The following is a 24,011-nucleotide window of genomic DNA, read 5'->3' on the forward strand; positions in this document are numbered from 1 at the left end:
CCGTGCGCGGCGTCCGGGCCTTTGTTGTCGACTTTGGGCTCCCACCGGAGGGTCTTTGTTGGTGCTCCGAGCTCAGCCGACCGGCCCGGCGAGCTGGGAGTGGCGGCGGCGCGCGTGCTGCCTCCTCTACTGCTGGCAGCTCTGGGCGCTGCAGAGGAGCTGTCACGGTTCCAGAGTCGGCTGTCCCCGTGGGGCGGCTTTTCAGAGTCCTTTCCTCCTTTACTTTCCCAAAGAGTACTGTTTCCGGCCCTCTGCACCCCAGCCCCCATTTCTTGGGGTCTTTTCTTGTTCGGTGTCTTGGTGACAGGGAAGAGGATTGATTTGTGCTTTGGCCGGTTTCAGAGCTTTCCATTCTTTCGTTGCCCAAGGACATTGCTTTCCAGTAACCCTGTTCTGACTAGGATTTGGAGTGTTAATTACACAGTTTGCTCTTGACAGAAGTCACAACTTGAGTCTACATTTGGACTTGATCACAACTCTCCAGTGACGTGTGGAATTGCATGGAGCTGCTTCTTGCTAAGGACAACATTGATTAAATTGTCTAATTGGGGAGGAAATAGACAAGTTTTATACATTAAGATGAACCTAATGGATGTATCATTGTTGAGCATTTGTTTCAGAAACACAGGTTTGAACAATGGCGATCATTTTAGCAATTTTTGCAGTTAACACTTTCAGTTGCCAGCCTCCAAATTCTGAAATCTTTTTTTCTTAGGGGCAGAGATACTTGATTTACAGAAGAATCTCCATTGTATGCACTTGATTCTCCTGTGTTATTTGATGGTTCACTGTTTAAAAAGAACTTCGTGAGATCAAGGATGATTTGTCTAGGAGTAAAGGCAGTCAGAAAGTTCCTCCTGTAAAGTAGCATTGGTCTGAAGACAACAGAGATTCTGTCATTGTTTTTAAATCTTAATATTAAAGAAGTTTTGAAATTTGCACTTCCTCTGTCCTGGAAGTACGCACTTACTGTCTTGGTCTTCAGGTGTAAAATATATTTTAAACTTAAAAAATTATTTCAATACAATATGCACAGTAGAAGGCTTTCATGTATAAATGGAGTTGGCTCATTTTGTTGTTTTGCAGGAGGGTGTTACTCTTGTAACCCTGACTGGCCTGGAATTTGGGGCAGTCCTCCTACCTCTGCTACCACAATGCTGGGATTATGGGTGGTTATCACCACCACCACCACCGCGAGTTTGGAGTAAGATTTTTAACCAGTGAAAAATATTAAAGTCTAGTTTAGCTTTGGGTGTTTTTTTTCTTTAGAGACCACTGATGACTTTGAGGAATTCAGGGGAATTATTAATGGAATGTCATTCAGAAGAAGGATTGCAGGGCTCTTTCTTTAGTGTCTGATACAAAATTTTCACTCTAAAATTTTTGGGTGTTTTGTTTTGTTTTGTTTTTAATGGTATTGAGAATTGAACAAAGACAGGCCCTCAAAAATACTTTTGATGAGTGAAACATTTAAAAAACTAAAAGTACCAGCTGGGTGTGGTGGCACACACCCTTAGTCCCAGCACTGGGGAGGCAGAGGCAGGCAGATCTCTGCGTTCAAGGCCAGCCTGGTCTACATAACAAGTTCAGGTGAGCTGGGTCTACAGGGAGACCCTGTCTCAAAAAGGTGAAAATAAATAAATAATAAAGGTAATTTCCTGTATTAGTTTTATTAAGTGATTAGTCTTATTGTACATAAATTGTTTTTATCAGACTGACAGAACATCACATAGTAATGAAATACTGGGTGGCTTTCAAAATTTGTAATTTATATTATTTTGAGAACAGGGTCTCACTATATAGTGGGTTGCTTAGGCTGTCCTCAAACTCCATACTGGACAAGTTCAGGTGAGCTGGGTCTACAGGGAGACCCTGTCTCAAAAAGGTGAAAATAAATAAATAATAAAGGTAATTTCCTGTATTAGTTTTATTAAGTGATTAGTCTTATTGTACATAAATTGTTTTTATCAGACTGACAGAACATCACATAGTAATGAAATACTGGGTGGCTTTCAAAATTTGTAATTTATATTATTTTGAGAACAGGGTCTCACTATATAGTGGGTTGCTTAGGCTGTCCTCAAACTCCATACTGGACCACAGTCCAGGATGACCTTAATTTTTTGATCCTTTTGTTTTCACCTCCCTAGTGCTGGGATTACCAATGTGCACTTGAAGCCCAGTTTACTCCATGCTGAGGATCAAACTGGGGGCCTTTTTCATTCTAGATAAGGCTCTAAAAGCCAATCCTTCAAATTGCAAATTAATTAAAAACTATCAAATTATGAAGTCTCACAATAATGTGAATGTAAAGTGATCTATAGAGCTAGGTGCGACACAAACCTGTAGCATTTGGGAGGCTGAGGCAGGAGGTGGAATGGGAGTTTAAGGCCTCCCTAGGCTACATAGTGAGGTCCAGGCTACAGAATGAGATCCCATCTCAAAAGCCAGAAAGCAAAAATTAAAGCACAAACCAAAAAAAAAAGAAACACCCACTTTCTTCTTTAGCCTTGTGTCTAAGTATTGTTACCTGAGGGATAGTTAATACAGAATTTAATGGAGAAATTTAAAGACAGTGGTAGAAAGAAGAGGAGCTAGAAATTGCCTTGTTTTCTAATCTTGGAATTATCATTCAACTATTTCTAAGTTTTGTTTTTTTTGTTTTCCTATCAAACTGGGCTGTTCACATGCTTCAGGAAAACCAAGGTGAACCAATGTTTAAAGCCACCACACCTGGCTTTAATTTTTTTTTTTTTTGATTCACTGAAAACAGTTGTGCATATTTATTAGACACAGTGTGTTACTGTTGTACATTCGTGGGCTATATAATGATTGAGTCATGGTAATTGGCATTTCCATTACCTCAAAACATTTCTTTGTAAAGAAGCCATTCCATATCCTCTTGTCTGGCTAACAATTTTGAGACATACATGACATTGTTAACTCTGTTACCCTAATGTGTAATAAAGCATGCCATTCCTGATTGTAACTTTGTTCCTTCTCCTCAGCCCCTGGTTCTACAGCTTTATTTTGATTCTACATATGAGTGAGATTATATGTTTTGTCTTTCTGTGTTAGGTTCATTTAACTGAACATCACCCAGTTTTCACCACATTGTTGCAGATGACAGAATTTCATCATTTTTATGTCTGAATAGTATTCCATTGTCCCTACTTGAGACATTTTCTTTATTAATTCATCAGTTGGTAGGCACTTTGGTTACTTACTGGGTTTGGTACTCCACTGAACATAAAACTTCAGGTGCCTCTTCAGGGATTGATGGCTTTTATGGTAGCTGAGTTTATAATTTTATCTTTTCAATAATTTCCATTGACTGAGGTGAGGCGAGAGCTGTTGTTGCTGTTCTCATTTGAACCTAGGGCCTTGCAGGTGCTAAGCACATTCTTTATCATTGGGCTACACTACCTGCCCCCTTCATGTGGTTTGGATTTTCATTTTCCTGATTAGTGAAGTCCAGCATTGTCATATACCTTCTAGGAAGATTCTATTGCCTGGTCTTAAAGTTCAGTGGTAGTATTTTTACCATTGAGTTGTTTGAATTGTTTATACAGTCTGGATATTATAACTCATTCTCAGAGATGTAGTTTGTAATTCTTTTCCCTATTCAGAAGATTATCTTTTACATTGTTTCTTTTCTTTTTTTTTTAAGTGGAAAGATAATTTATTAGAGTTTAAAAGTAAAACCCCAGGCAGGCAAGCTGTAGATCTTCTAGCTGCCTGGAAGACAGAATGGAGAAAGAACAAAGCAAAACTGCTTGAGGTAAGCTGACATGGAGGTCAGCCACCTGGCCAGAGGCAGACACACAGTGGGGAGGGGAGCTTTAGAAAAAAGAGTAAGGAAGCCCAAAGCATGAGGTATAGGGAGTTTAAAAAGCATTCACAGACTGTGGCCAGCATCTGAAAGAAAAAGACAGAAGAGAAGAAACAGTTACATGTTTCCAAAGAAAATTGGCTACATTGTTTCTTTTGCTGTACAGAAGTACTTCAGAAACTTTTTAGTTTGACATAATAATAGTTGCCTAATTTTACTTCTGAGGTTATATTAAAAAAAAATCCTAGCCCCATCTGTTTTCTTCTAGTAGTTTCATAGTTGATGTTAAATTCTTTAATCTGTTTATAGTTATTTTGTATCTAGTGAGGAGTTAAGTTTCATTTTTCTGCATATGAGTATCTGGTTTTCCCAGTTCCACTTACTAAAGAGGCTGTTCTTTTCCCCAATATATGTTCTTGGCACCTTTGTGGAACATCAACTGCAGATGTGTGAGATAAAATTGGACTCATTTATATTTTGAATTCTTTTGGGGGAGGGGAGCCTTTTTGAAGCAGGGTCTCCCTGTAGCCCCAGTTGTCCTGGAACTCACTATGTAGACCAGGCTGACTTTGAACTCACAGAGATCTGCTTGCCTCTGCCTCCCAAGTGCTGGGACTACAGGCGTGCACTACCACGCCCGGTTTATATTTTGAATTCTTACCGTAGCAGAAGTTGAGCTGGTGAATATAGTGAACCCATATAAACAGAAATTGCTTGTGATCGCTGGTTAACATGGCAACCTTGGCCTCCATATCATCCTTCCCATCTCCTGCACAAATGGAGAAGAAAAATAAATGCTTAAAGGTTTATTGGGAGGAGGACAGGGTAGGTAGAATGTGGGCCTAAGAGACTCTGTTGTAAATCTTTCATATTCTTATGTCTTTTGAATGTTGGCTTTAATGTGTAAGCAATTTACATTAATGATTTTAATACAGACTTTGAATAAGATCATAAGATACTCAGGAATAATTTATTTGTTTCAGAATAATTATAGTTCCTGTATGTAAAAACTGGGTGTACAATTGGAATGTCTTGGACTATTTTACTGTATTTAGCTATACTTATGGTATTTTTTTTTCAGTAGTCAGTATTGTAAGTCAGGCGATTATGATCATGATTCCTGTCTTCAGGTACCTTACAGTCTCAGGTAGAAGACAATTACAAAATGTGATTTATATTTTTATGTCCGAGATGAATGCAGTATAATGGAAGCTTATTTGGAAATTTCAATAGAAACATTCCAACGGTGTTCTTTTTTTTAATATTTTATTATTTTTATGTATATATGTGTGTTGCCTGCATGTAGGTAAGTGCACCCGTGTCATGCAGTGCCTGAGGAGGACAGAAGAGGCTGTTGGATCCCCTGGAACTGGAGTTAGGACAGTTGTTAGCTGTCATGTGGGTGCTGGGATTCGAATCCAGTCTTCTCCAAGAACAGCCAATGTTCTTAACTGCTGAGCTGTCTCTCCAGCCCCCCAACAGTGTTCTTAAATTAATTATTCATTGAAAAAGAAGCCAGTGTAAGAGCTTGTTTGGGTAGAATGTTTGCTAACACCATTATGTACTAAGCTGGATGATTGGTTGATTGTGGCTCTTTCTAATCTATGTCTTCTGATAGATGGCACTGTTTTTAAACATTTTACTTGTTTTGGCTGTGCTAGGGATTGAACTCCAGGACTTGGTGCTGCTAGGCAAGTGTTTTACCACTGAACTACATCCCCAACCTAGCATCTGCTTTAAAAGGTTGAGTTGCAGTTGTGGACCTGTATCATTCATATACATACATGTACACACGCAGTTTTTCAACATTCTGATGGCTTGGTTTGTGATAGTGGCATTTAGCACCTATAAATTTCCTAAAGCAGGCACAGCAGTCATGCCCCTGGTATTTATCCCTTTGCCCAAATACCCACTGTGCCGTTTCAAAAACACCGAACAAAAGGGATTTTTTAGTTGTTTTGCGCTTTTCACATTTAGGTAACTAAGCTCCAGAAATATACCCAGAACAGGTTCAGGCAAAAGATCTTTAAATTTAAATATAATTGATAATATGAGAGGTCAAGAAACTTTTACTTAGCACAATTATAAGCAGTTACTTGAATACTATTTAAAATAATTTGCCATTTCCCAGTGTAGTTCATGGGCAGAGCTGGTGCTTGGTGTGGTGTGCCCAAGACCCTGAGTTCAACCCCTGGTAGTGCTAAACTCCAATGAGTAAATAATACAGAGAAAATAAAAATTTGAGCCTAGTGTGGTCAAGCCTGCAACCCCAGCAGTGAGGAGGCTGAAAGGTAAGAAAATACTGAGAACATGAGGCCAGCCCAGGCTAGGTATTGAGCTGTCTCCAAAAAATGGCAAAAACTTCACCTTTTGGCATAATTGAAATTCTGTTATTTTGGCTGGGGCAGAGGGTCAGCCCTTTATTGACCTGGAACTGAGTAGACTAGGCTGGCCTTGAATTTACAGAGATCTGCCTGTCTCTGCCTCCTGAGTGCATTACAGAAATTCTTTACTTTTTAGGCCAGATATTGTGGCTAAGGCTGGAGACAGAGGCAGGAAGAACGGGGAGTTCAAGGCCAGTGAGGGCTACCTATTGATACCCCATCTCAAAAGATAAAGAGTTGGAGAGGTACCTTAGCAGTTAAGAATGCTTGCTGCTCTCCAGATGACCTAAGTTCAGTTCCCAGTATCACGAGCTCCTTGGAATCTGATGCTCTCTGCTGGCCTCCATGGGTACCCACACACAGTGATATGTCTGTCTGTCTGTCTGTCTGTCTCTCTCTCTCTCTCTCTCTCTGACACACACACACACACACACACACACACACACACACACACAGGAAATAAGATCTTTAGCCTGGTGTGGTGGCACATGCCTTTAATCCCATCACTGGGGAGGCAGAGGCAGGTGGATCTCTGTGATTTCGAGGTCAGCCTGGTCTACGGAGTGAATTCCAGGCCAGCTGGGGCTACAGGAAGACCCTGTCTCCAAAAAAAAAAAAGGAAAGAAAGAAAAGATCTTTTACAAAAAGAAGACATTTATATTCATGACCCCCAGTTTAGTATAGCAGTTATAATATTCAGGAGACTCCAGTAAGATATAAATTAATACAGCAAGATTCAAATACCGCTTCATTATGACAGTTTAAGAAATGTCAAAAGGCTGAATATCATTAAGTAACAAAATAGTTTTGCTTTTTTCTGTATTGGAAGTTCAAACCAGGGCCTTGTGCCTGTCAGGCAAGCAGCCTTATCACTGAGCTACGTCTCTATCCCTTTTTTATTTTTTGTGATCTAAGTTGCCCTGACTGGCTTTGAACTCTCTGTATAGCCTAGGAAGAAGGCCTTGAACTTTTCTTGCTTTTTAAAATTGCATTGTATATTTATTGTGTTGAGAGAAAGTAGGTGTTGGGAAGGAGTGTGGCAATCAGAGGACACCTTGTGATAGTCAGTTCTCCTTCTAGGCTTGGCAGCAAGTGCCTTTATCCACTGAGCCATTTCATTGGCCCAGACCATGAACTTTCAATCCTTGTGCCTCAACCTCCTGAGTAACTAGGATTACAAACCTGTATCACCAGGCCCAGCTGTTATGCTTTATTTTTAGCGTTCTACTTTTTATTGAAAATGTATAGTCTTGTGGCAAAATGGATTGCACATGTAATGTATATACTACTAGTAAGTTATACTGCTTAGGTTTGTGGGTTTTTTGTTGTTTTTGGTTGGTTTTGTTTGTCTTTTCTGGAGCCCCAGTTGGCCTGGACCTCACTATGTAGACCAGGCTGGCCTTGAACTCACAGAGAGCCCCCTGCTTCAGCCTCCCAGGTGCTGGGATTAAGGGCATGCACCACCACACCTGGCCTGCTTAGGTTTGTGTAATGTAAGTACACTCTTTAGTGTTCAGTGACAAAATCGCCTAGACATTTGTCAAACTATTCCTGTCATTAAGCAACACATGACTGTACATTGAAATAGATAATATTTAGACCCAAAGAGCACACACAATGAAAACTTGATCTCCTTTCCATTTTAAAACTTTCTCCTTTCACAAAGGCAGTTCTCTAATAGTTTTTAATGCATTTTTCTGGTGAGGGGGGTGCACGTGTGCACGTATTGCTGTGGTGGAACTCAAGAATTGTTAAAGAAAACATGCTCTACATTGCGTCTTGTTCCTTTTTGTTTTGTAGTGCTTGGGGAGTGGAACCCAGGTCCCTCATGCTAGGCAACCACTTTACCACTTAGCTACATCCCCAGTCCCATTTTGTTTTGTATATTCATTTCACTTAAAAATCTGTCTTCGGGCTGGGCATGGTGGCGCACACCTTTAATCCCAGCACTTGGGAGGCAGAGGCAGGCCTGGTCTAAGTGAGTTCCAGGACAGCTGGGCTACAAGGAGACCCTGTCTCAAAAAAGACAAAAAAAAAAAAATCTGTCTTCCAGATAATTCTGTGGCTTATGTAACTTTTTGGCTTTAAAGTTACATAAGTCAGGGATAATGGTGAATGGCTGAGGCAGGAGGATCACTGAGAGCCCCAAGGCCAGCCTAAACTATAGTACGGGATTCTTTATCAAAAAATAAAAATGAAAACAACAAAATCCTGTCCAGTAATTGTGGTCTGGGGCTGTGTCAGCTTAGGTAATTATCAGTAGGTATTCAGGAGAATAAGCCATATCAGGCCAAGATAATCAGGGACAGGTTTTATTAAGCATTGTGTGTGCCTTAGTATTATAAGAAATAAAAATGAAAAGTTTTGGTTACTATTTGAGTTATATATTATTTAAAGCATTCTTTTGATTTGTTTTACCAGTTTGATAGAAGTTGATTCTTCTGTTTAGCTGCATGCTTGGAGGTGAGGGCAAGGAGGCTCAGGAGTTCAAGGTCATCCTTGTCTGCACAAGTTCTAGGCCAGTCTAGGCTACATGAGTCCCTGCCTCAAAACAAAATTCTCTTATGTCACAAGTAATTGTTACTGCTGGGCGTGGTGGTGCACGCCTTTAATCCCGAGCACTTGGGAGGCAGAGGCAGGTGGACCTCTGTGAGTTCAAGGCCAGCCTGGTCTACATAGTGAGTTCCAGGACAGCTGGGGCTACAGGGAGACCCTGTCTCAAAAAGACCAAAAAATAAAAAGAACAAGTAATTGTTACGAGAGGCTAAAGATGTAACTCGGTGGTAGAGTACTTGTCTAGCAGGATCAAGGCTTTCATTGTAAGGGCAGTCTTTGAAAGTGCTTAAGCCTATTCCTCAAGAAATTAGCCTTTTTTTACTTTTGATTATTATGGGCTATCTTAATTTGTAGGACACATTAAATCAGAAGATAAAATGGCTTTCTTGTTAATTAGTGATAATTACTTTAGGTATTGAGGGAGTAATAAGCCACCAAAAATTTTAAAACTTAAATAATGCACATGGGAAATTCTCTTAACTGTTCATAATTAATGTGATTGCACACTGAAGATGCTAAATTCCACTTTCTAGAATGCACTTATGCTGGTTTTATCAAATGAAAAACTTACCAAACTTTTTCCTACTTTTTGTTCTGAAATTAAAATGAGAGAGAAGATGTGTTCTGTAGTTGACCTTTATAACTTTGATCCTTGGTTCATTTATTGATTTAACAGTGCTGGAGATCCAAACCCAGGGCCTTGATCCTGCTAGGCAAGTGTTGTACCAGTGATTTCTGTCCTCAGCCTCTTATAGCATTTACTCACAATACAAGAGAATAGAGTTTTTGTTTTGAGACAAGTATAGCCCAGCCTAGCCTATGTAGTTGAGGATTACCTTGAGCTCCTAATCATCTTGTCTCCACCTCCCAAATACTGTGGTGCTCAAATACCTTTGTTTGTTGTTTCCCTTCAAATATCTGGAGTTGTATACTGTACCTTTGAAGAAAAATGTTACTTTTTCCTTCTAACTTTATATTGTAAAAAATTTAACATTCTCTAAGTATACATATTTATAGTTAAGATTTATTAGCAAATGCATATCTTTATTTTTAGTCAGATACTTAAACTCCTTTCACATGGGATTGTTAAAGGAATTAAAAGAGTTGTGGAGTGGATCTCTGTTCTCAGGGTTTACAAAATTCAAGGCAAATATACAAGTTAAGCAGTAGCATTCGATAGTAAAGAACCTTAGTAATGAATATACTAAGTGGAGTATCTAAGTAGTAAGAGATGTTGAACTTTTTTTTTTTTTTTTTTGAGCCTCTATAGCTTTAGGCTGGCGTGAAACTTGCTATATAGACCTCAGGAGCCTCAAATTCATGGTGATCCTCCTATCTCAGTATGTTGACTGTTGGAATTACAAGCATTAGCTGTTATTCCTGGCTTGTTTGTTTTTTGAGACGGCCTTCCTATAGCTGCAGCTTGCCTGGAACCCACTGTGTAAGCTAGCCTCGATCTCATAGAGATCCATCTGTCAAGTGCTAGGATTAAAAACATGTGCCACCATACCCAGCCTTTAATTTTATTTTTAATTAATTAATTTATTTATTTTGTATTTTTGAGACAGGGTCTCTGTAGCCCCAGCTGGCCTGGAACTCACTGTGTAGACCAGGCTAGCCTTGAACTCACAGAGATCCGCCTGCCTCTGTCTCCCAAGTGCTGGGAATAAAGGAATGTGCCACCACACCCAGCTTTATTTTTTTAAGGTTTGTTTTATGTGTGTGAATGTTTTGCCTACATGTATATATGTACACCATGTGCACAGGTTGCCTGAGGAGGCCAGAAGAGGGTGTCATCCCCTGAAACAGGAGTGAGCCACCATGTGGATTCTGGGAACCAAACTGTGTCCTCTGTGAGCAAGAAGAGCAAGTACTTTTAACCACTCAGCCATTTCTCCAGTCCCTTATTTTTTATTCAGTTAGTTGATTTGAGATAGGGTCTCATACTGTAGTTCACGCTGCTCTGGAACTCATGGCAGCACTCTTCCTTCAGCCTCCTGTGCGTGGACATCATAAGCATGAGCCCCATTTTTCAACACCCCTCCCCACTTTCTAATTTTAGTTTCTAAATAGAAAAATGGGAAATTTTCTAGAATGAATGAGCTCTTTATCATGTTTCTTTATGGCAGTATTAAACATGATCTGAATTCTGTGATTTTTTTTTGGTTTTGTTTTAATTTCTAACTTGTACAGTCTAATAATAGCATTCTAATTCTTATCTTGTCTCTTTTTTTCTTAACTGATGGATGGACTTGCTTTTAAATTCCTTTCCGTTTATGAAGCTCCTTGAAGTCCTTTTTATCTCAGTGGTAGTCCAGTGAGAAATACTTGAAACAGTATTTCAAAGTTTTAGATATGTAGGTACTTGAGAGATTGTCCATCTGGAAGTTTTAACTTAGGCTTATGATAAGATGTAACCTTTTCTTCTATTGTCACTCTGAAACATAATTATCTCACAGGACCTCTCCCAGGATCCCAGGACCTTGTATATGTTGGGCAAGCACTCTACCATTAAGCTATACCCCCAGGACCAGCTCTCTGGCCTTTCTCCCTCCCCTCCTTCTTCCTTCCTTATATATATATATATATTTTATTTTATGTGTATGAGTATATTGCCTGTATGTGTGTAAGTGCACCTGTGTCATGGTAATGCTGCAGAGGTCAGAAGAGAGCATCGGATTCCCCTGGAATTGGAGTTAAGGACAGTTCTTAGCGATCACGTAGGTGCTGGGAGTCGAACCCAGGTCTTTTGCAAGAGCAGTCAGTGCTTTTAACTGCTGAGCCATCTCTCCAGCCCCTCTTCTTTTTCAAGATAGGGTCTCATGTACCCTAAGTTACCTTCACAAAAGTCTTCCTGACTCAGTTTCCTGGCTGCTGGTATTATATACATGTACCACCATGACTGCCATATGTGCTGTTACTCTCTTTTTACCTATTTAATAAATGTTACTCTTGATTTCATGGTCTGCTAGTAGATCATAGCCAATGGTTTGTTGTTTCCAAGTTTAAGCTGGCCTTTTAACCTACTTGACGCAGACTGTCCATGTTTCTTTTTTTTTGTTTGTTTTTTTTTTTACGTGGGTTCTGAAGGTCAATCTCTGCTTGCAAGGCAAGAACTTTATCACTTTAGGGATCTCTTCAGCTCTGGATTGTGAAACATTCTGAGAGAGTCAAGGAGAGATACACGTGAGCCTGGGAGGTGTATCCCAGTCTAGCCTGGAACTCATTATGTAGCTGAAGATCCTCCTATGCCTCCCCAGCATTGGGATAGCAGGCATACACCACCACACCTGACTACTTTTACATTTTACATTTTTTAGAAATAGCAGCATTAAAGCTGTAATGAAATGCTTCTTCTAATTATGTGGTTATTAAATAAATTTTAAAAGAAAGAGTGCAGCATTGTCACCACAAAAGCCAATTTGAGAAATACCGGTGCATGAACTAAAGTCTGAATTTAAGCATAAACTTGGTGTTCTCCCTTCTCTGCTGTTTACTTTCTTCTTTACCTTTTTTCACAGAAACTTTGAGCTTTGTTTAAATTGTTCTACTTACACATCACAAGTATGTCTATTCATTTTACTGTTTTATGACTTGAGTATATAACTTTCAGTCTTATGTAGTGGTAAGCCAAATGGCTTTGCATACTGTTCTAGTTTGTTATTCCATTGCTGTGACAAAACATTCTGACCAATACTAACTTGGGGAGGAAAGGGTTTATTTGACTTCTATTTCCTGGGTTCATTAGGAGCCCAAGGTAGAGGAGCTCAGGCCAGGAACCTGGAGGCAGGAGCTGGAGCACAGACCATGGGGAATGCTGCTTACTGGCTTACTCCCCTGGCCCCTGTTCAGCCTCCTTTCTTATACAATACAGAACAACCTGCCCAAGGGTGGCACTGCCCACAGTGGACTGGGCCCTCCCACATCACTCAGTTATCAAGAAAATACTCCATAGGTCCAGTGGAGGCAGTTCCCCGATTGAGGCTTCCTCATCCTTGGTGTATCAAGCGGATACTAAAGCTATCCAGCAAGTTGACCCCATGTCAACTTGACACACAAACAGATCACTATTAAACCATAACCTTTCCATTTCTTGTCCCCAAGATATGATGTTAACAATATCACAACCATAAGACAGTATAACCTTAAAAGTCCCACAGTCCTTAAAAAAATCCAAACACTTAAAAGTCCAGTCTCTAGCTGGGTATGGTGGCACACACCTTTAATCCCAGCACTTGGGAGGCAGAGGCAGGCGGATCTCTGTGAGTTCAAGGCCAGACTGATCTACATAGTGAGTTCTAGGCCAGCTGGGGCTACAGGGAGACCCTGTCTCAAAAAGACCAAAAAAAAAAAAAAAAAGTCCAGTCTCTTAACTGCGGGCTCCCATAAAATTCCAAAACAAGTACTGTCTTATTTCAAAAGGGAAAAATTGGGCACACCTAAGCAAAACCTAAATCCAGCAAAGTAGCTCAAAGCTGGACATCTGGGATTCACTCACAATCTTCTGGGCTCCAAGGGGTTTTGGCAGCTCCATTTCTCTAATTCTGCCATCCACAGCACACACAGTTTGTCTTGCAGACCGAGACTGGCTCCATTACATACCTCCTGCTGCCCTTGGTGGTTGTTCCATGGTCCCAGCATCTCCAAAAAACTAGAGTCTCCACTGAAACTGAGGCTACACGTTCACCAATGGCCTCTACTGAAAAGGGGGTGCAAAGCTTCAGATTCTCTCCATGACCCCTTCAATCCTGGGGTCTTCACTGCAACTGAGGTTTGCACTATCACCAATGGCTTTTCCTGGCCTCTCAGGGTGGCACACCTCAACTGCTCTCTGTAACCCCTTCACACTTTCAACACCAGAACCATGTAGGAGACTCTCACACATTACCAAGTCCTGCTTCCAGCTTGAGATGGAGGCTCAGGCCCCCTTTGGACCATAGCTTCTGTGTGCTGGTCCTGAGGAAATACCTCCCAGAAGGTTTTGCAACAGTGATGCTGGTCTCTTGTTAACTTACAGCTGATTTTCAGCCCCAGCTAAGCAACATCAATTGTCCCAGTAAAACAAAGGTTTTATTTCAGTGGTTCTGGTCTCTTTTTAATCACAGCTGATTCTTCAGCCCTAAAGAGAAACCACAGATTCTCAATTCAAGATATACAAACAGCTATGGTAGTCTCTCCTTCCCTTTGAAGCTTCACGAGCTAGACCTCCATCTTCCACAATTCTTTCAGTATAACTGTTCCAAGCTTCATGGCAACAAACTCTCAGCACTCAGTGGCTTTTCCAGCCCAAAGTTCCAAACACTTCCACAATCTTCCCAAAAACAACCGGGTTAAGTCTGTCACAGCAGTACCCCACTCCTACTACCAATTTCTGTTCTGGTTTGTTTTTCCATTGCTTTGACAAAACACTCTGACCAATACCAACTTGGAGAGGAATGGATTTGTTTGGCATACATCTCCCTGGCCACAGTTCATCAGGGAACCCAAGGTAGGAACTCAGGGCAGGAACTGGAGCATAGACCATGGAAGAACGCTGCTTACTGGCTACTCCCCTGGTCCAATTCAGCCTACTTTCTTATACAGTACAGAACAACCTCTCTGGGGTGGCACCACCCACAGTGGCCTGGCCCTCCCACATCACTCAGCAATCAAGAAAATATCCCATAGACATGGCTACAGTCCAGTTGAATGGAGGCATTTCCCCAATTGAGGCTCCCTAACCCAGTGTATCAAGTTGACACTAAAGCTATCCAGCACACACATATGTGGGGTCCCCTAAAATCTGGGAAAGATACTTAATTTTCTTCGAAATAAAAAAAAATTTTAATCATCCCTTCTTTGGTGCAAAGGGATGATAATACTTAGCATGCAGGTAGTTAAGTTAGTATCTAGCACAGTGTCTGACACATTGAAGATATTATAAAGTAGTTCGTGGATTGTTCTCCATTCTGCTTACACAGTAAAACAGCTCAGTGTGATCACATATTCTCTTAAGTAAAGCAAAAATGATTGTATCAGAGCTAGATATGGAGATCAGTGATACAGTGCATGCTTAGCTTGTGCTAGGGGATTCTGTCCCCAGTACCCACCTACCTCCCCTAAAAAGAAGGAAGAAAAAAGTCTGTTCTAACTACCACTTCTTTCATGTTTAAGAATGTGAAGTTGAACATGTAGAAAAGAGTCAAACTTGGTATATTCAGTAGTATGACCTATTTATGAAGTATTTCTGGAAAGATGACCCAGTGTTGTAAATGCTGCTTGAGAATTTTGAATACCACAAAACCTTTGAGGCTGTGAGGCCTGTGTGCACATACATTCACTCATTTATCATGCTGATGATTAACCCCAGGGCCTCATGTATGCTAGGCAAGTATTCTTTCACTGAACTCTTAACTTCTTGCCTGAGAATTTACCTATGTTGAATGCAAATATTTGCAATGCTTACTTGTCTTTTTCCCTTCAAAAAATACCTTTTGTAGATAGTGTTTGAGTAGAAGGAGGGAAAACAGCAGCAAGATTCAACATGTTGTGTCCCTGCAGTCAATGGAGCTTGATTTTTAGGAGCCCCTGCAGGTATCAGAAATCCTCAGATGCTCAAGTCCTTTGTGTATTTTATTTGTAGTGCTAGGGGTTTGAACTTTTGACCTTGTACATGCTAGACAAGGCTCTAACACAGCTATACCATTACCCCTCAAGTTTTTTGTGTAAAACAGCATAGAACTTATACATAATCTAGGTATGTCCTCTGGTGTACTTAAATCATCTAGATTACTATTGTACCCAATTCATTGTGAATGTTAGTTTTTTGTATTACTTAAGAAAGACTGATTTTTTTAAAAACTGTACATGTTCGACACAAGCATTTTTAAAAACATGTTTTATGCGTACGTGTGTAGTTGTCGAGGGCAACTTTGGGGGTTTCGTTCTTGCTTTCCACCTTATTGAGACAGGGTCTCTCACTTTTGCTGCAGCATTCCATCCTTCAGGCTAGCTGGCCTGCAGGCTTCCAGGCCCTTGTTCTCTTCTGCCTCCCGTCTTATCATGGGAGTGTTGGGATTACAGATGCAGGCCACTGCATCCAGCTTTTTACATGGGTTTAGTAGCTTGAACTTGGGTCATCAGGCTTTCACTTTTACCTGATGAACAATCTCACTGTCCCTCAGAGTTATTTCTGAATGTCTTTGTCTCATTTACCCAATCTATAAATGCAGAAACCCTTGAATGTAGAGGGCAGGTGTAATATTCCAGTAAATCTATAAATTAAGTCTATTTTTCTAAATTTAAAAAAATGAAATTAATTTACAGTCTATTAGATTGATATCTAATATGGCATTATTAAGCACATTTTTATTATGTTCTCCCCCCTTCATCATCCCCACCATCTGTCTCCCTTTACCTCCATCCTCCTCACCCCTCCCTTGTAACCTCCCACCCCTCCCCAGTCTCCTTTTTACTCCCATGTCACATAAGACAGTAGTTTTAATTTTCACATTACAGTTTATTGTGATGCTTGGCAATGATACAGCATTGAAATTAATATTTGAAATTAATATTGAATCTTTGTCGTTTATTAAAAATTTATTTTAAAGTTTGTGTGTGTGTGTGTGTGCGCGCGCACGCACGTTTGTGCATGTGAGTGCAAGTGCCCTTTAGAGGCTAGAGACATCAGATCCCCCTGGAACTGGAGTTACAGATGGTTATTAGCCACCATGTAGATGTTAGAAACCAAACTCGGGTCCTTTGCAAGAGCAATAAATGCTCTTAACCATTGAGCCATCTCTGCAACTGTGTGTGTGTGTGTGTGTGTGTGTGTGTGTGTGTGTGTGTGTGTGTGTGTGTGTGTGTGCGCGCGCGCGCGTGCGCACACGCACTTGTGTACACCCATGTATGTGTGGCCACATACGTGTGTGAAGGTCAGAACAACTTGAGGGAGTTGGTTCTTTCCTACCTAGTAGCTTCTGGGGATTGAACTCAGGTCATCAGACTTAGCAGCAGACATCTTTCCCTGCTGAGCCATCTCTGCAGCCCCCAGTTAGTTTTCTTAAGATAGTCTCATGTAGCCTAGGCCGGCCTTGAACTAGCTGTGCAGCCCAGGATGACACTGAACTTCTATTCCTCCTCCCTTCTCTTCCCAAATACTGGGATTATAGTAGTGCATCACGCCTGGCTTGTTTCTTTGTCTTTAAGTGAAGACTTTTTGTTGCCATTATAAGAAATGGTCAAAGTCATAGTTTTAGGAAATGGCTTTTAATATAAAGTAAAAATTTCAGTTATACTTAGGCTACTGTAGAAACACTTCAGGTGTTTTATGTGTGATAATGGCCTAGCATATTTTCAAAACATTGATAATTCTATTTTCAAATCACCTATTATTATTACTTTTGAAAGTAGCACAATATTACTGATTTATATCTTTGTTTGAAGTGTACATTTTAGAGAACATAGATCAGGTATTTTTGTTTTTTCGTTTTTTTTACTTTTTTGGTCTTTTTCAGACAGGGTCTCCCCATATCCCCAGCTTGCCTGGATTCACTATGGCGACCAGGCTGGCCTCAAACGCACAGAGATCTACCCACCTCTGCCTCCTGAGTGCTGGGATTAAAGGTATGCGCCACCACATCTGGCTAGATTTTATAACTTGTAAAAGACTTTTTCCAGTGTGGGGCAGCAATTCCATTTATGTGCATGGGAATACTAGGAGTTTTTGGCTTTACAAATGCAAGTTTTCTTTGTTCAAAAGAAAAGGAAAATTGTTTTGAAGAGTCCCCCAGCTTGCTGAAAAATTTTAAGTGGCTCAGGGTAGGAGGAAAGCTAGGAATTTGAAAGTATAGGTTTTGAGCTATGAGTTGAATTCCAACTCTGTTCCTTCCTGTGGGTACTCAGGTTGATTTGTTGTTCTGTCTCTGTTCTCATAGAGAGCCCTGAGGCAGACTATTTGCTGTGTTCATTTATGTACTGGACATACAGGGTACACATTAGCTTATAGGTAAGAGGAATGATGTGGCATTTCCTGATATTAAAGAGCATTAATCTTACTGGGGGCCCTGGATATGACTTAAGTGGTAGAACACTTGCCTAGATGCATGAGGCCTAGCTGTGATCCCTAGCACTTGGGTGGAGCAACTTCAGCTTCTTGTCTAAATAGTATTCAAATTAAAAAGAAGAAACCTCTCTTTTTTGTCTAAAGTCTTACCTGATGCATAAAATAGAAAAATCAGTCTCTGGTTATGCCACTTTGAACATGCCCAATCTTATCTAAAATAGAAAAATTAGCCTCTGCAGAAAGTTGGCCAAAGTATTAATAGTGCAGCAGCCAGCCACAGTAGTAGAAATGACCATGCGTAGGTTTGGTAATGCTTTCTTCTTAAACAGATGTTTTTTTCCCTTTTCTTGTTTCCTCATTCTCCTGTCTTTTCTGTACCTCAAAGATAATTAATAATTTTGTTTTAGAAACATAAAGCCGTTACTCAAGGCTTTCTCTTCCTTTTGTTTAAGCAGAAAAAATATTTATCTTACTAATTTTTTAGTTAGCATACAGAGCAGTGGGTTTTATTATACCATTTTTATATACGTATGTATATATCACTATAGTACATTCATATTTGCGCCTCATTACCCTCCCTCATTTCTGACACTCCTTTCCTCTCTCCTAAATAAGTTCCCCTTCTGCTTTTATTTGATTGATTGATTGATTGATTGATTGATTGATTGATTGATCAGTCAGTCTAAATTCCACATGAGAAAAAAGGTGTAATATTTGTTTTTTTCCCCATAACTCTCCCATTTATTTTTGTTTTTGTTTGCTGGTTGAGATAAGGTCTCCTTGTTAGCCCAGGCTGGTCTCGAACTTGTGATTCTCCCACCTCTGCTGACCAAAAACTGGTATTATAGGTGTTTTCCACCAGGCCTTGCTATTCAAGACTTTCAGTTTTAAAGACTTGTTTTGTTTCTTATCTGACATAATAAGGCACATTAAATAAGCTCACTATTTGATACCTAAGCCCTGACATATCTGGAAGCATGGTGCTGGCGTATATATAGTATAAATAAAGAAATATACTTTATCAGAGGAGGAGCAAATGTTATATAGTAGTGAAATTGACACACAAATAGTTGATTAAAGTACATCTTGAATTTTAATTTTATTTACCATTGTTATGTGTGGTGTGGTGTGTGTGTGTGTGTGTGTGTGTGTGTGTGTGTGTGTGTGTGTTTGGGCACATGTGTCATTGCACTCATGTGGAAGTCAGGAGACAACTTTTCCAGATTTGCTTCTCTCTTTCTGCTGTGGGTTCTGGGAATCAAACTTGGGTCCTCAAGCTTTCATGGGCAGGCGCTTTTACATGCTGAGCCATTTTACCAGCCCTCAGGTCAAATTTTCTCCGTCTTGGTTTTTTTTTTTTTTTTTTGGTTTCCAAAGAAGTGGTTGTTTCTCTCCTCTTTGTCGCTCTACTTCATTCCTCTTCCACTTTCCATTTCCTTCTCCCTTTACCTCTCTCATTTCCTCCTTTCCCTCCCTTTCCCTCTCTCCCTTTTGAGATTAGGTCTCCCTAAGTTGCCCTGGCAGGTCTTGAACTTGAGATCCTCCTGCCTCAGCCTTACAAATACCTGGAATTATAGCCTGTGAGTCTCTGAGTTCAAGGCCAGTCTGGTCTACATAGAGAATTCCAGGCCAGCCAGGACAATGTTGTGAGACATAGGGCTTGGAGAGCTGGTTCAGCAGTTAAGAGCACTGACTGCTGTTAGAGAGGACTCGGGTTTAGGCCCTGGCAGTTCCCTTTCCAAGTAGCTTTTAAAAAAAAAAAAAAATTCTATATACTTTATCCCCATCATCTCACTTCCTGTATCTTCATCTGCACTTTCCATCTCTCTTTTAGTGTTCTAGTCTATAGATAGACAAACATCTTTCATCTTTCTGCTTCCTTGGACATCTGTCTTCATATATCACCTTTCTTTGATGCTTTTTCTTCACACGTGAAATGTCTCTTAATCCATAACAAGATTTTCTTTGCCTCTTGTTTTCTGTTCTTTATTAGCAGACTGCCTAAGGAAAGGTACCATATTTACTGTCTTCATTTCTTGACCTTCCATTGCAGCTTGAATTCTACCACTCACCACGTCAGTTTGTTCAAAAGTCACTTGCTTGGAAAAACCTATGGTACTTAGAACTAAGTAACAATCTTGGGAGCCCAAAGATTATTTAATGTCCTTTTGTTTTTAGAAAAATAGAGTTGTCATTAATTTCAGATCAGACTTGTTAAAATGAGATTTTATTTTTTCTTGGAAAAGTCAGATCTAGCAATACTGGACTTAATGTATGGCTACTGAGCTGAAGTGACTGCCTGTTCAGCCCTTGTCTATTCATACTTGAGAATGTCTGTGATGGTGCAAACCAGCCAGAGCGGTAGCTATGCACACTGGCACCAGAAGCAGTAACCAAGGAGGAGAATGGGGCATTGCTTGCTAGACTGGTCCACTGTCAGAGATACTAGGTTTTGATAAGTTTCCATCAGGTGTGAGAATAAGTTAGTTGTACTTGACTGGGGGACACATTGGAAAGTTTGCTCTAACTGTAGTTTGTTTAAAGAACTTGTTGAAAAATATGATCATACAATAAAAAATTCTCACAGAAAGCAAGTTGAAACAGATGTACACAGAGTATACTTGAAATCTTGGATACTGAAAAAAGGGAACAGTTTACAGCAATGGGGTATTTGTACATGATTCATGGATATGGCTTTGCTTCAGTTATTCCCTCACAGGTCTGTCCAAATTACAAAGGAATGATTCTTCCAGTTGAAAACACTGATATCAGCCAGTGGCTTTGGTGTGTAATAAATGTGACTGGAAAGGTAAAAGAGTTGGAAAATTGAGAGATTCATTAGTGTCCTCTTTACCCCTATTCTGTGTTCCGTGAGCCTTAGGTGCAGAGGTTGCATTGTATCACTTAGACTTGGGCAAATCATAGACAATGTCCATGTGTGATCAGTTGTGGTACATGGTAATAGACTCCATCTGGTATAAAAGAAGCTTCTTGGATGAGTGGTGACTGGAATATTTGTCTGTAAATATAAGGCACATAGTAAGAAATTACATTAGTCTAGGGGATATGACAGTCTTGGGGTTTTTCGCTAAGATCTGTGACCTCTCCAGCCATGTGTATTTGGTTATGTTTACAGTTCCACACTTGAGTTTCCTCCCGTTGAATGGACTTTTAGTCCAGTTAGGTAGCTGTTGATTGCCCTTAAGATAAAAGTGCCACTGCTGAAGCTCCCTCATGCAACAGAGGACCACAAACACAAAAGGACACAAATGACCAAAGTATAGAGAGTGCAGAATGCTGGTTCTTGGACAGGACTCCCTTATTAAACTTCAACCACCCAGGGCTCAGGGATCATTGTAGAAGAGGGGGCAGAAAGATGGTAAGAGCCAGGGAGGAAGTATGTGACCATATGGGTGAGTCTTACAAGTTCCTGGGACCCTGCTCATACAAACGTACAGCCATGGTGTCAGCATACACAAGTCCCATGCAAACTCAAGCAGACAAAAACCCAGCATAGAACTGGGGAAATGGATGGCAGACCTCAATATTAACTGAAGGAATATTGGCAACTGATTATTGCTGGGTGAGGAAGAGCCGATCTTCCTACAGGGAGGGACTCTAGATAAGCTGACTAGACCTCAGTAGGATAAACTTGCTCTGATGAACATCTGGAGACACTAGCTTGACACAGTAGACCTTAACACGATAGAATATATGAATCCCAGGGCGGGGAGGGGCTATGGGAGGGTGGTAGTGAAGATGGGAGTATAAAGATGATTAAGATTGATTAGGATGTTCTGTATGAAATCCACAAAAATTCAATAAAAACAATTTCTTTAGAAAGTTGTTAGAAAGCAACAGGGTTGCAATAGAGCAAGATCGGCTGTAGCTGCTGCTGCTGCTTGGGACAAAACCAGCTAGCATAACACTGTGAACCAGCCTTAAATTTTAAACTTCTTGTAGTGAACAGCCTACAGAAGCTGCATCACCAGTGATTTCTGTACTCTTGAGGGTCTCATCTACATCAACACATGAAAGAAGATATCCCATAAAAGCAAAACATGAACAAAGAAGAGTCAAGAAAGAATCGTGTCTAACACAACAAACCGGCAGTCCCCAAACTAACAGAGAAAAAAAGATATACCAGTAATACACTCAATTAGAATATCTCCTAACAGAAGAACCATAGGAAATAATAAGTCCTTTTTGATAACAACTTCAAATGTAAATGGCCTCACCTTACCAGTAAGGGATCTGACGCCCTCTTCTAGTCTCTGCAGGCATTGCACGACACATACAGGCAAAACACTTACATACATAAAAGTAAATTTAAAAAATCAAACAAACAGAAAAAACCATGTAGCCAGCAAAAATACACAAAAGTGATAGTCCACAGATAAGAATCAACCTACCAAACAAAGAGAAACCATAAATGAGCAGCTGTACAGTTTGTTTGGTTTGGTTTGTTTGTTTGTTTGAGACAGGGTCTCCTTATAGCCCCAGCTGGCTTAGAACTCACTATGTAGACCAGGCTGGCCTTGATCTGACAGAGGTCTCTCTGCCTCCCAAGTGCTGGGATTAAAGGTGAGTGCCACCATGCCCAGCTTGTAACTACTCTTATATCTGCTAAAGTAAACTTCAAACCAAAACTAGGAAGAAGAGATAGAGGGCCAGTACATTTCTCAGCAGTACACAAAACCACCGTCTCTGAAACTGATCACATCATAAGCCACAAAGCAAGCCTTGACATAGGCAAATACTGGAGGTAATTCCTTGTATCCAATCATACCTACCATAAAAGTAGAAATCAACAGCAAGGAAGTCTTTAGAAACTGCAGAAAATACCTGGACACTTCTGAATGAACAAAATGTCATTGAAGAAAGCAGAGAGAAAATTAAAATTCCCAGAAACAAATTTATACCTATAAGCACTCACATTAAATAATCACACATCACAAAGAAATCACCTATTGATGTACCTTCAGGCTCTAGAAAAACTGCATGAAGCTATTCTCATATATACTAGGTGAAAAGAAATAAGATTAGGTCAATTATTAAAATAGAAACTAACAGTATAATACACAAAACTAATCAAAGAGTTGATTCTTTGAAAAGTTTTAACAAGATTGACAAACTCCTAGCCAGATTTATAAAAAGAGAGGACTGAATTCATAAAATTAGAGGCATAAAGGTCATTGTTACAATAAATTCCAGTGAATTTTAATTTTAGATGTTTAGGGAATACAAGTGCCTAGGAATAAACCTACCAAAGAAAGTAAAAGGCCTCTAACCATACAAACATTAAAACACTAAAAGAAGAAGCTAAAGAAGGTATTAGATGATAGAAACCCAGCTATGCTCCTGGATTGGCACAATTGGTACTGTGGCAGTGGCTATCACCATATTAACCTACACACTCACTGCATCCCCCATTGAAAGTCCATTGACACTCTTCACAGATAAAGATAATGTTAAAATTCATATGCAGCACAGAAGACTACATATAGTCAATGCAGAAGAACACTATTGAACATTACCTGACCTCAAAGACAGTGTGGTACTGGCACAAAAACAGACTAGAAGATTCAAATATAAACCTACACAGATATGACCACCTAATATTTGACATATGTCCAAAATATACACTGGAAAAGATACAGCCTGTTCAACAGATGTTGCTGTCGACGTTGAATATCCACCTGCAGAAGAAGTAGATGAAGTCCATATCTCTTACTCTGCACAAAACTCTTCAAAGGGGATCATAGATGTTCATCCAAAACCCCAAACATTGAAACTGCTACAAGAAAACGAGCAAAACATTTTAAGATTATAGGTATAAGGGCTGGAGAGATGGCTCAGTGGTTAAGCACACTGACACTGGCTGCTCTTGCAGAGGACCTGGGGCCCAGCACCCACATGGTAGCTAACTATCTGTAACTCCAGTTCCAGGAGATCAGGTGTCCTCATCTGACCTCTGCAGGGCATTACACAACACAGGTGCACCTACATACATGTAGCAAAGCATTCTAAGTGACTATGGAATGCTTAGCCCCAAAGGAAACTATCAGTAGAGCAGACCCTACAGAATTGGAAATAATCTTTGCCAGCTGTACTTTGGACAGGTGACTAATATCTAGAATATATAAACTAGAAAAATTAGGGGGCCAGAAGATGACTCAACATTTAAGAGCACTTG

At 40.2% G+C, this 24,011-nt stretch overlaps 1 protein-coding gene across 1 annotated transcript in view; it reads left to right on the forward strand.

Moving 5' to 3' along the window:
- The window catches only part of Znf292 (zinc finger protein 292), a 91,212-nt gene that overhangs the window by 490 nt on the left and 66,711 nt on the right, over positions 1 to 24,011 (forward strand). The gene's annotated exons all lie outside the window — the stretch shown is intronic.

The sequence above is a fragment of the Nannospalax galili genome, unplaced genomic scaffold (assembly GCF_000622305.1).
Source record: "Nannospalax galili isolate Female #2095 unplaced genomic scaffold, S.galili_v1.0 scaffold1395, whole genome shotgun sequence".
In the NCBI taxonomy this organism is placed as follows: domain Eukaryota; kingdom Metazoa; phylum Chordata; class Mammalia; order Rodentia; family Spalacidae; genus Nannospalax; species Nannospalax galili.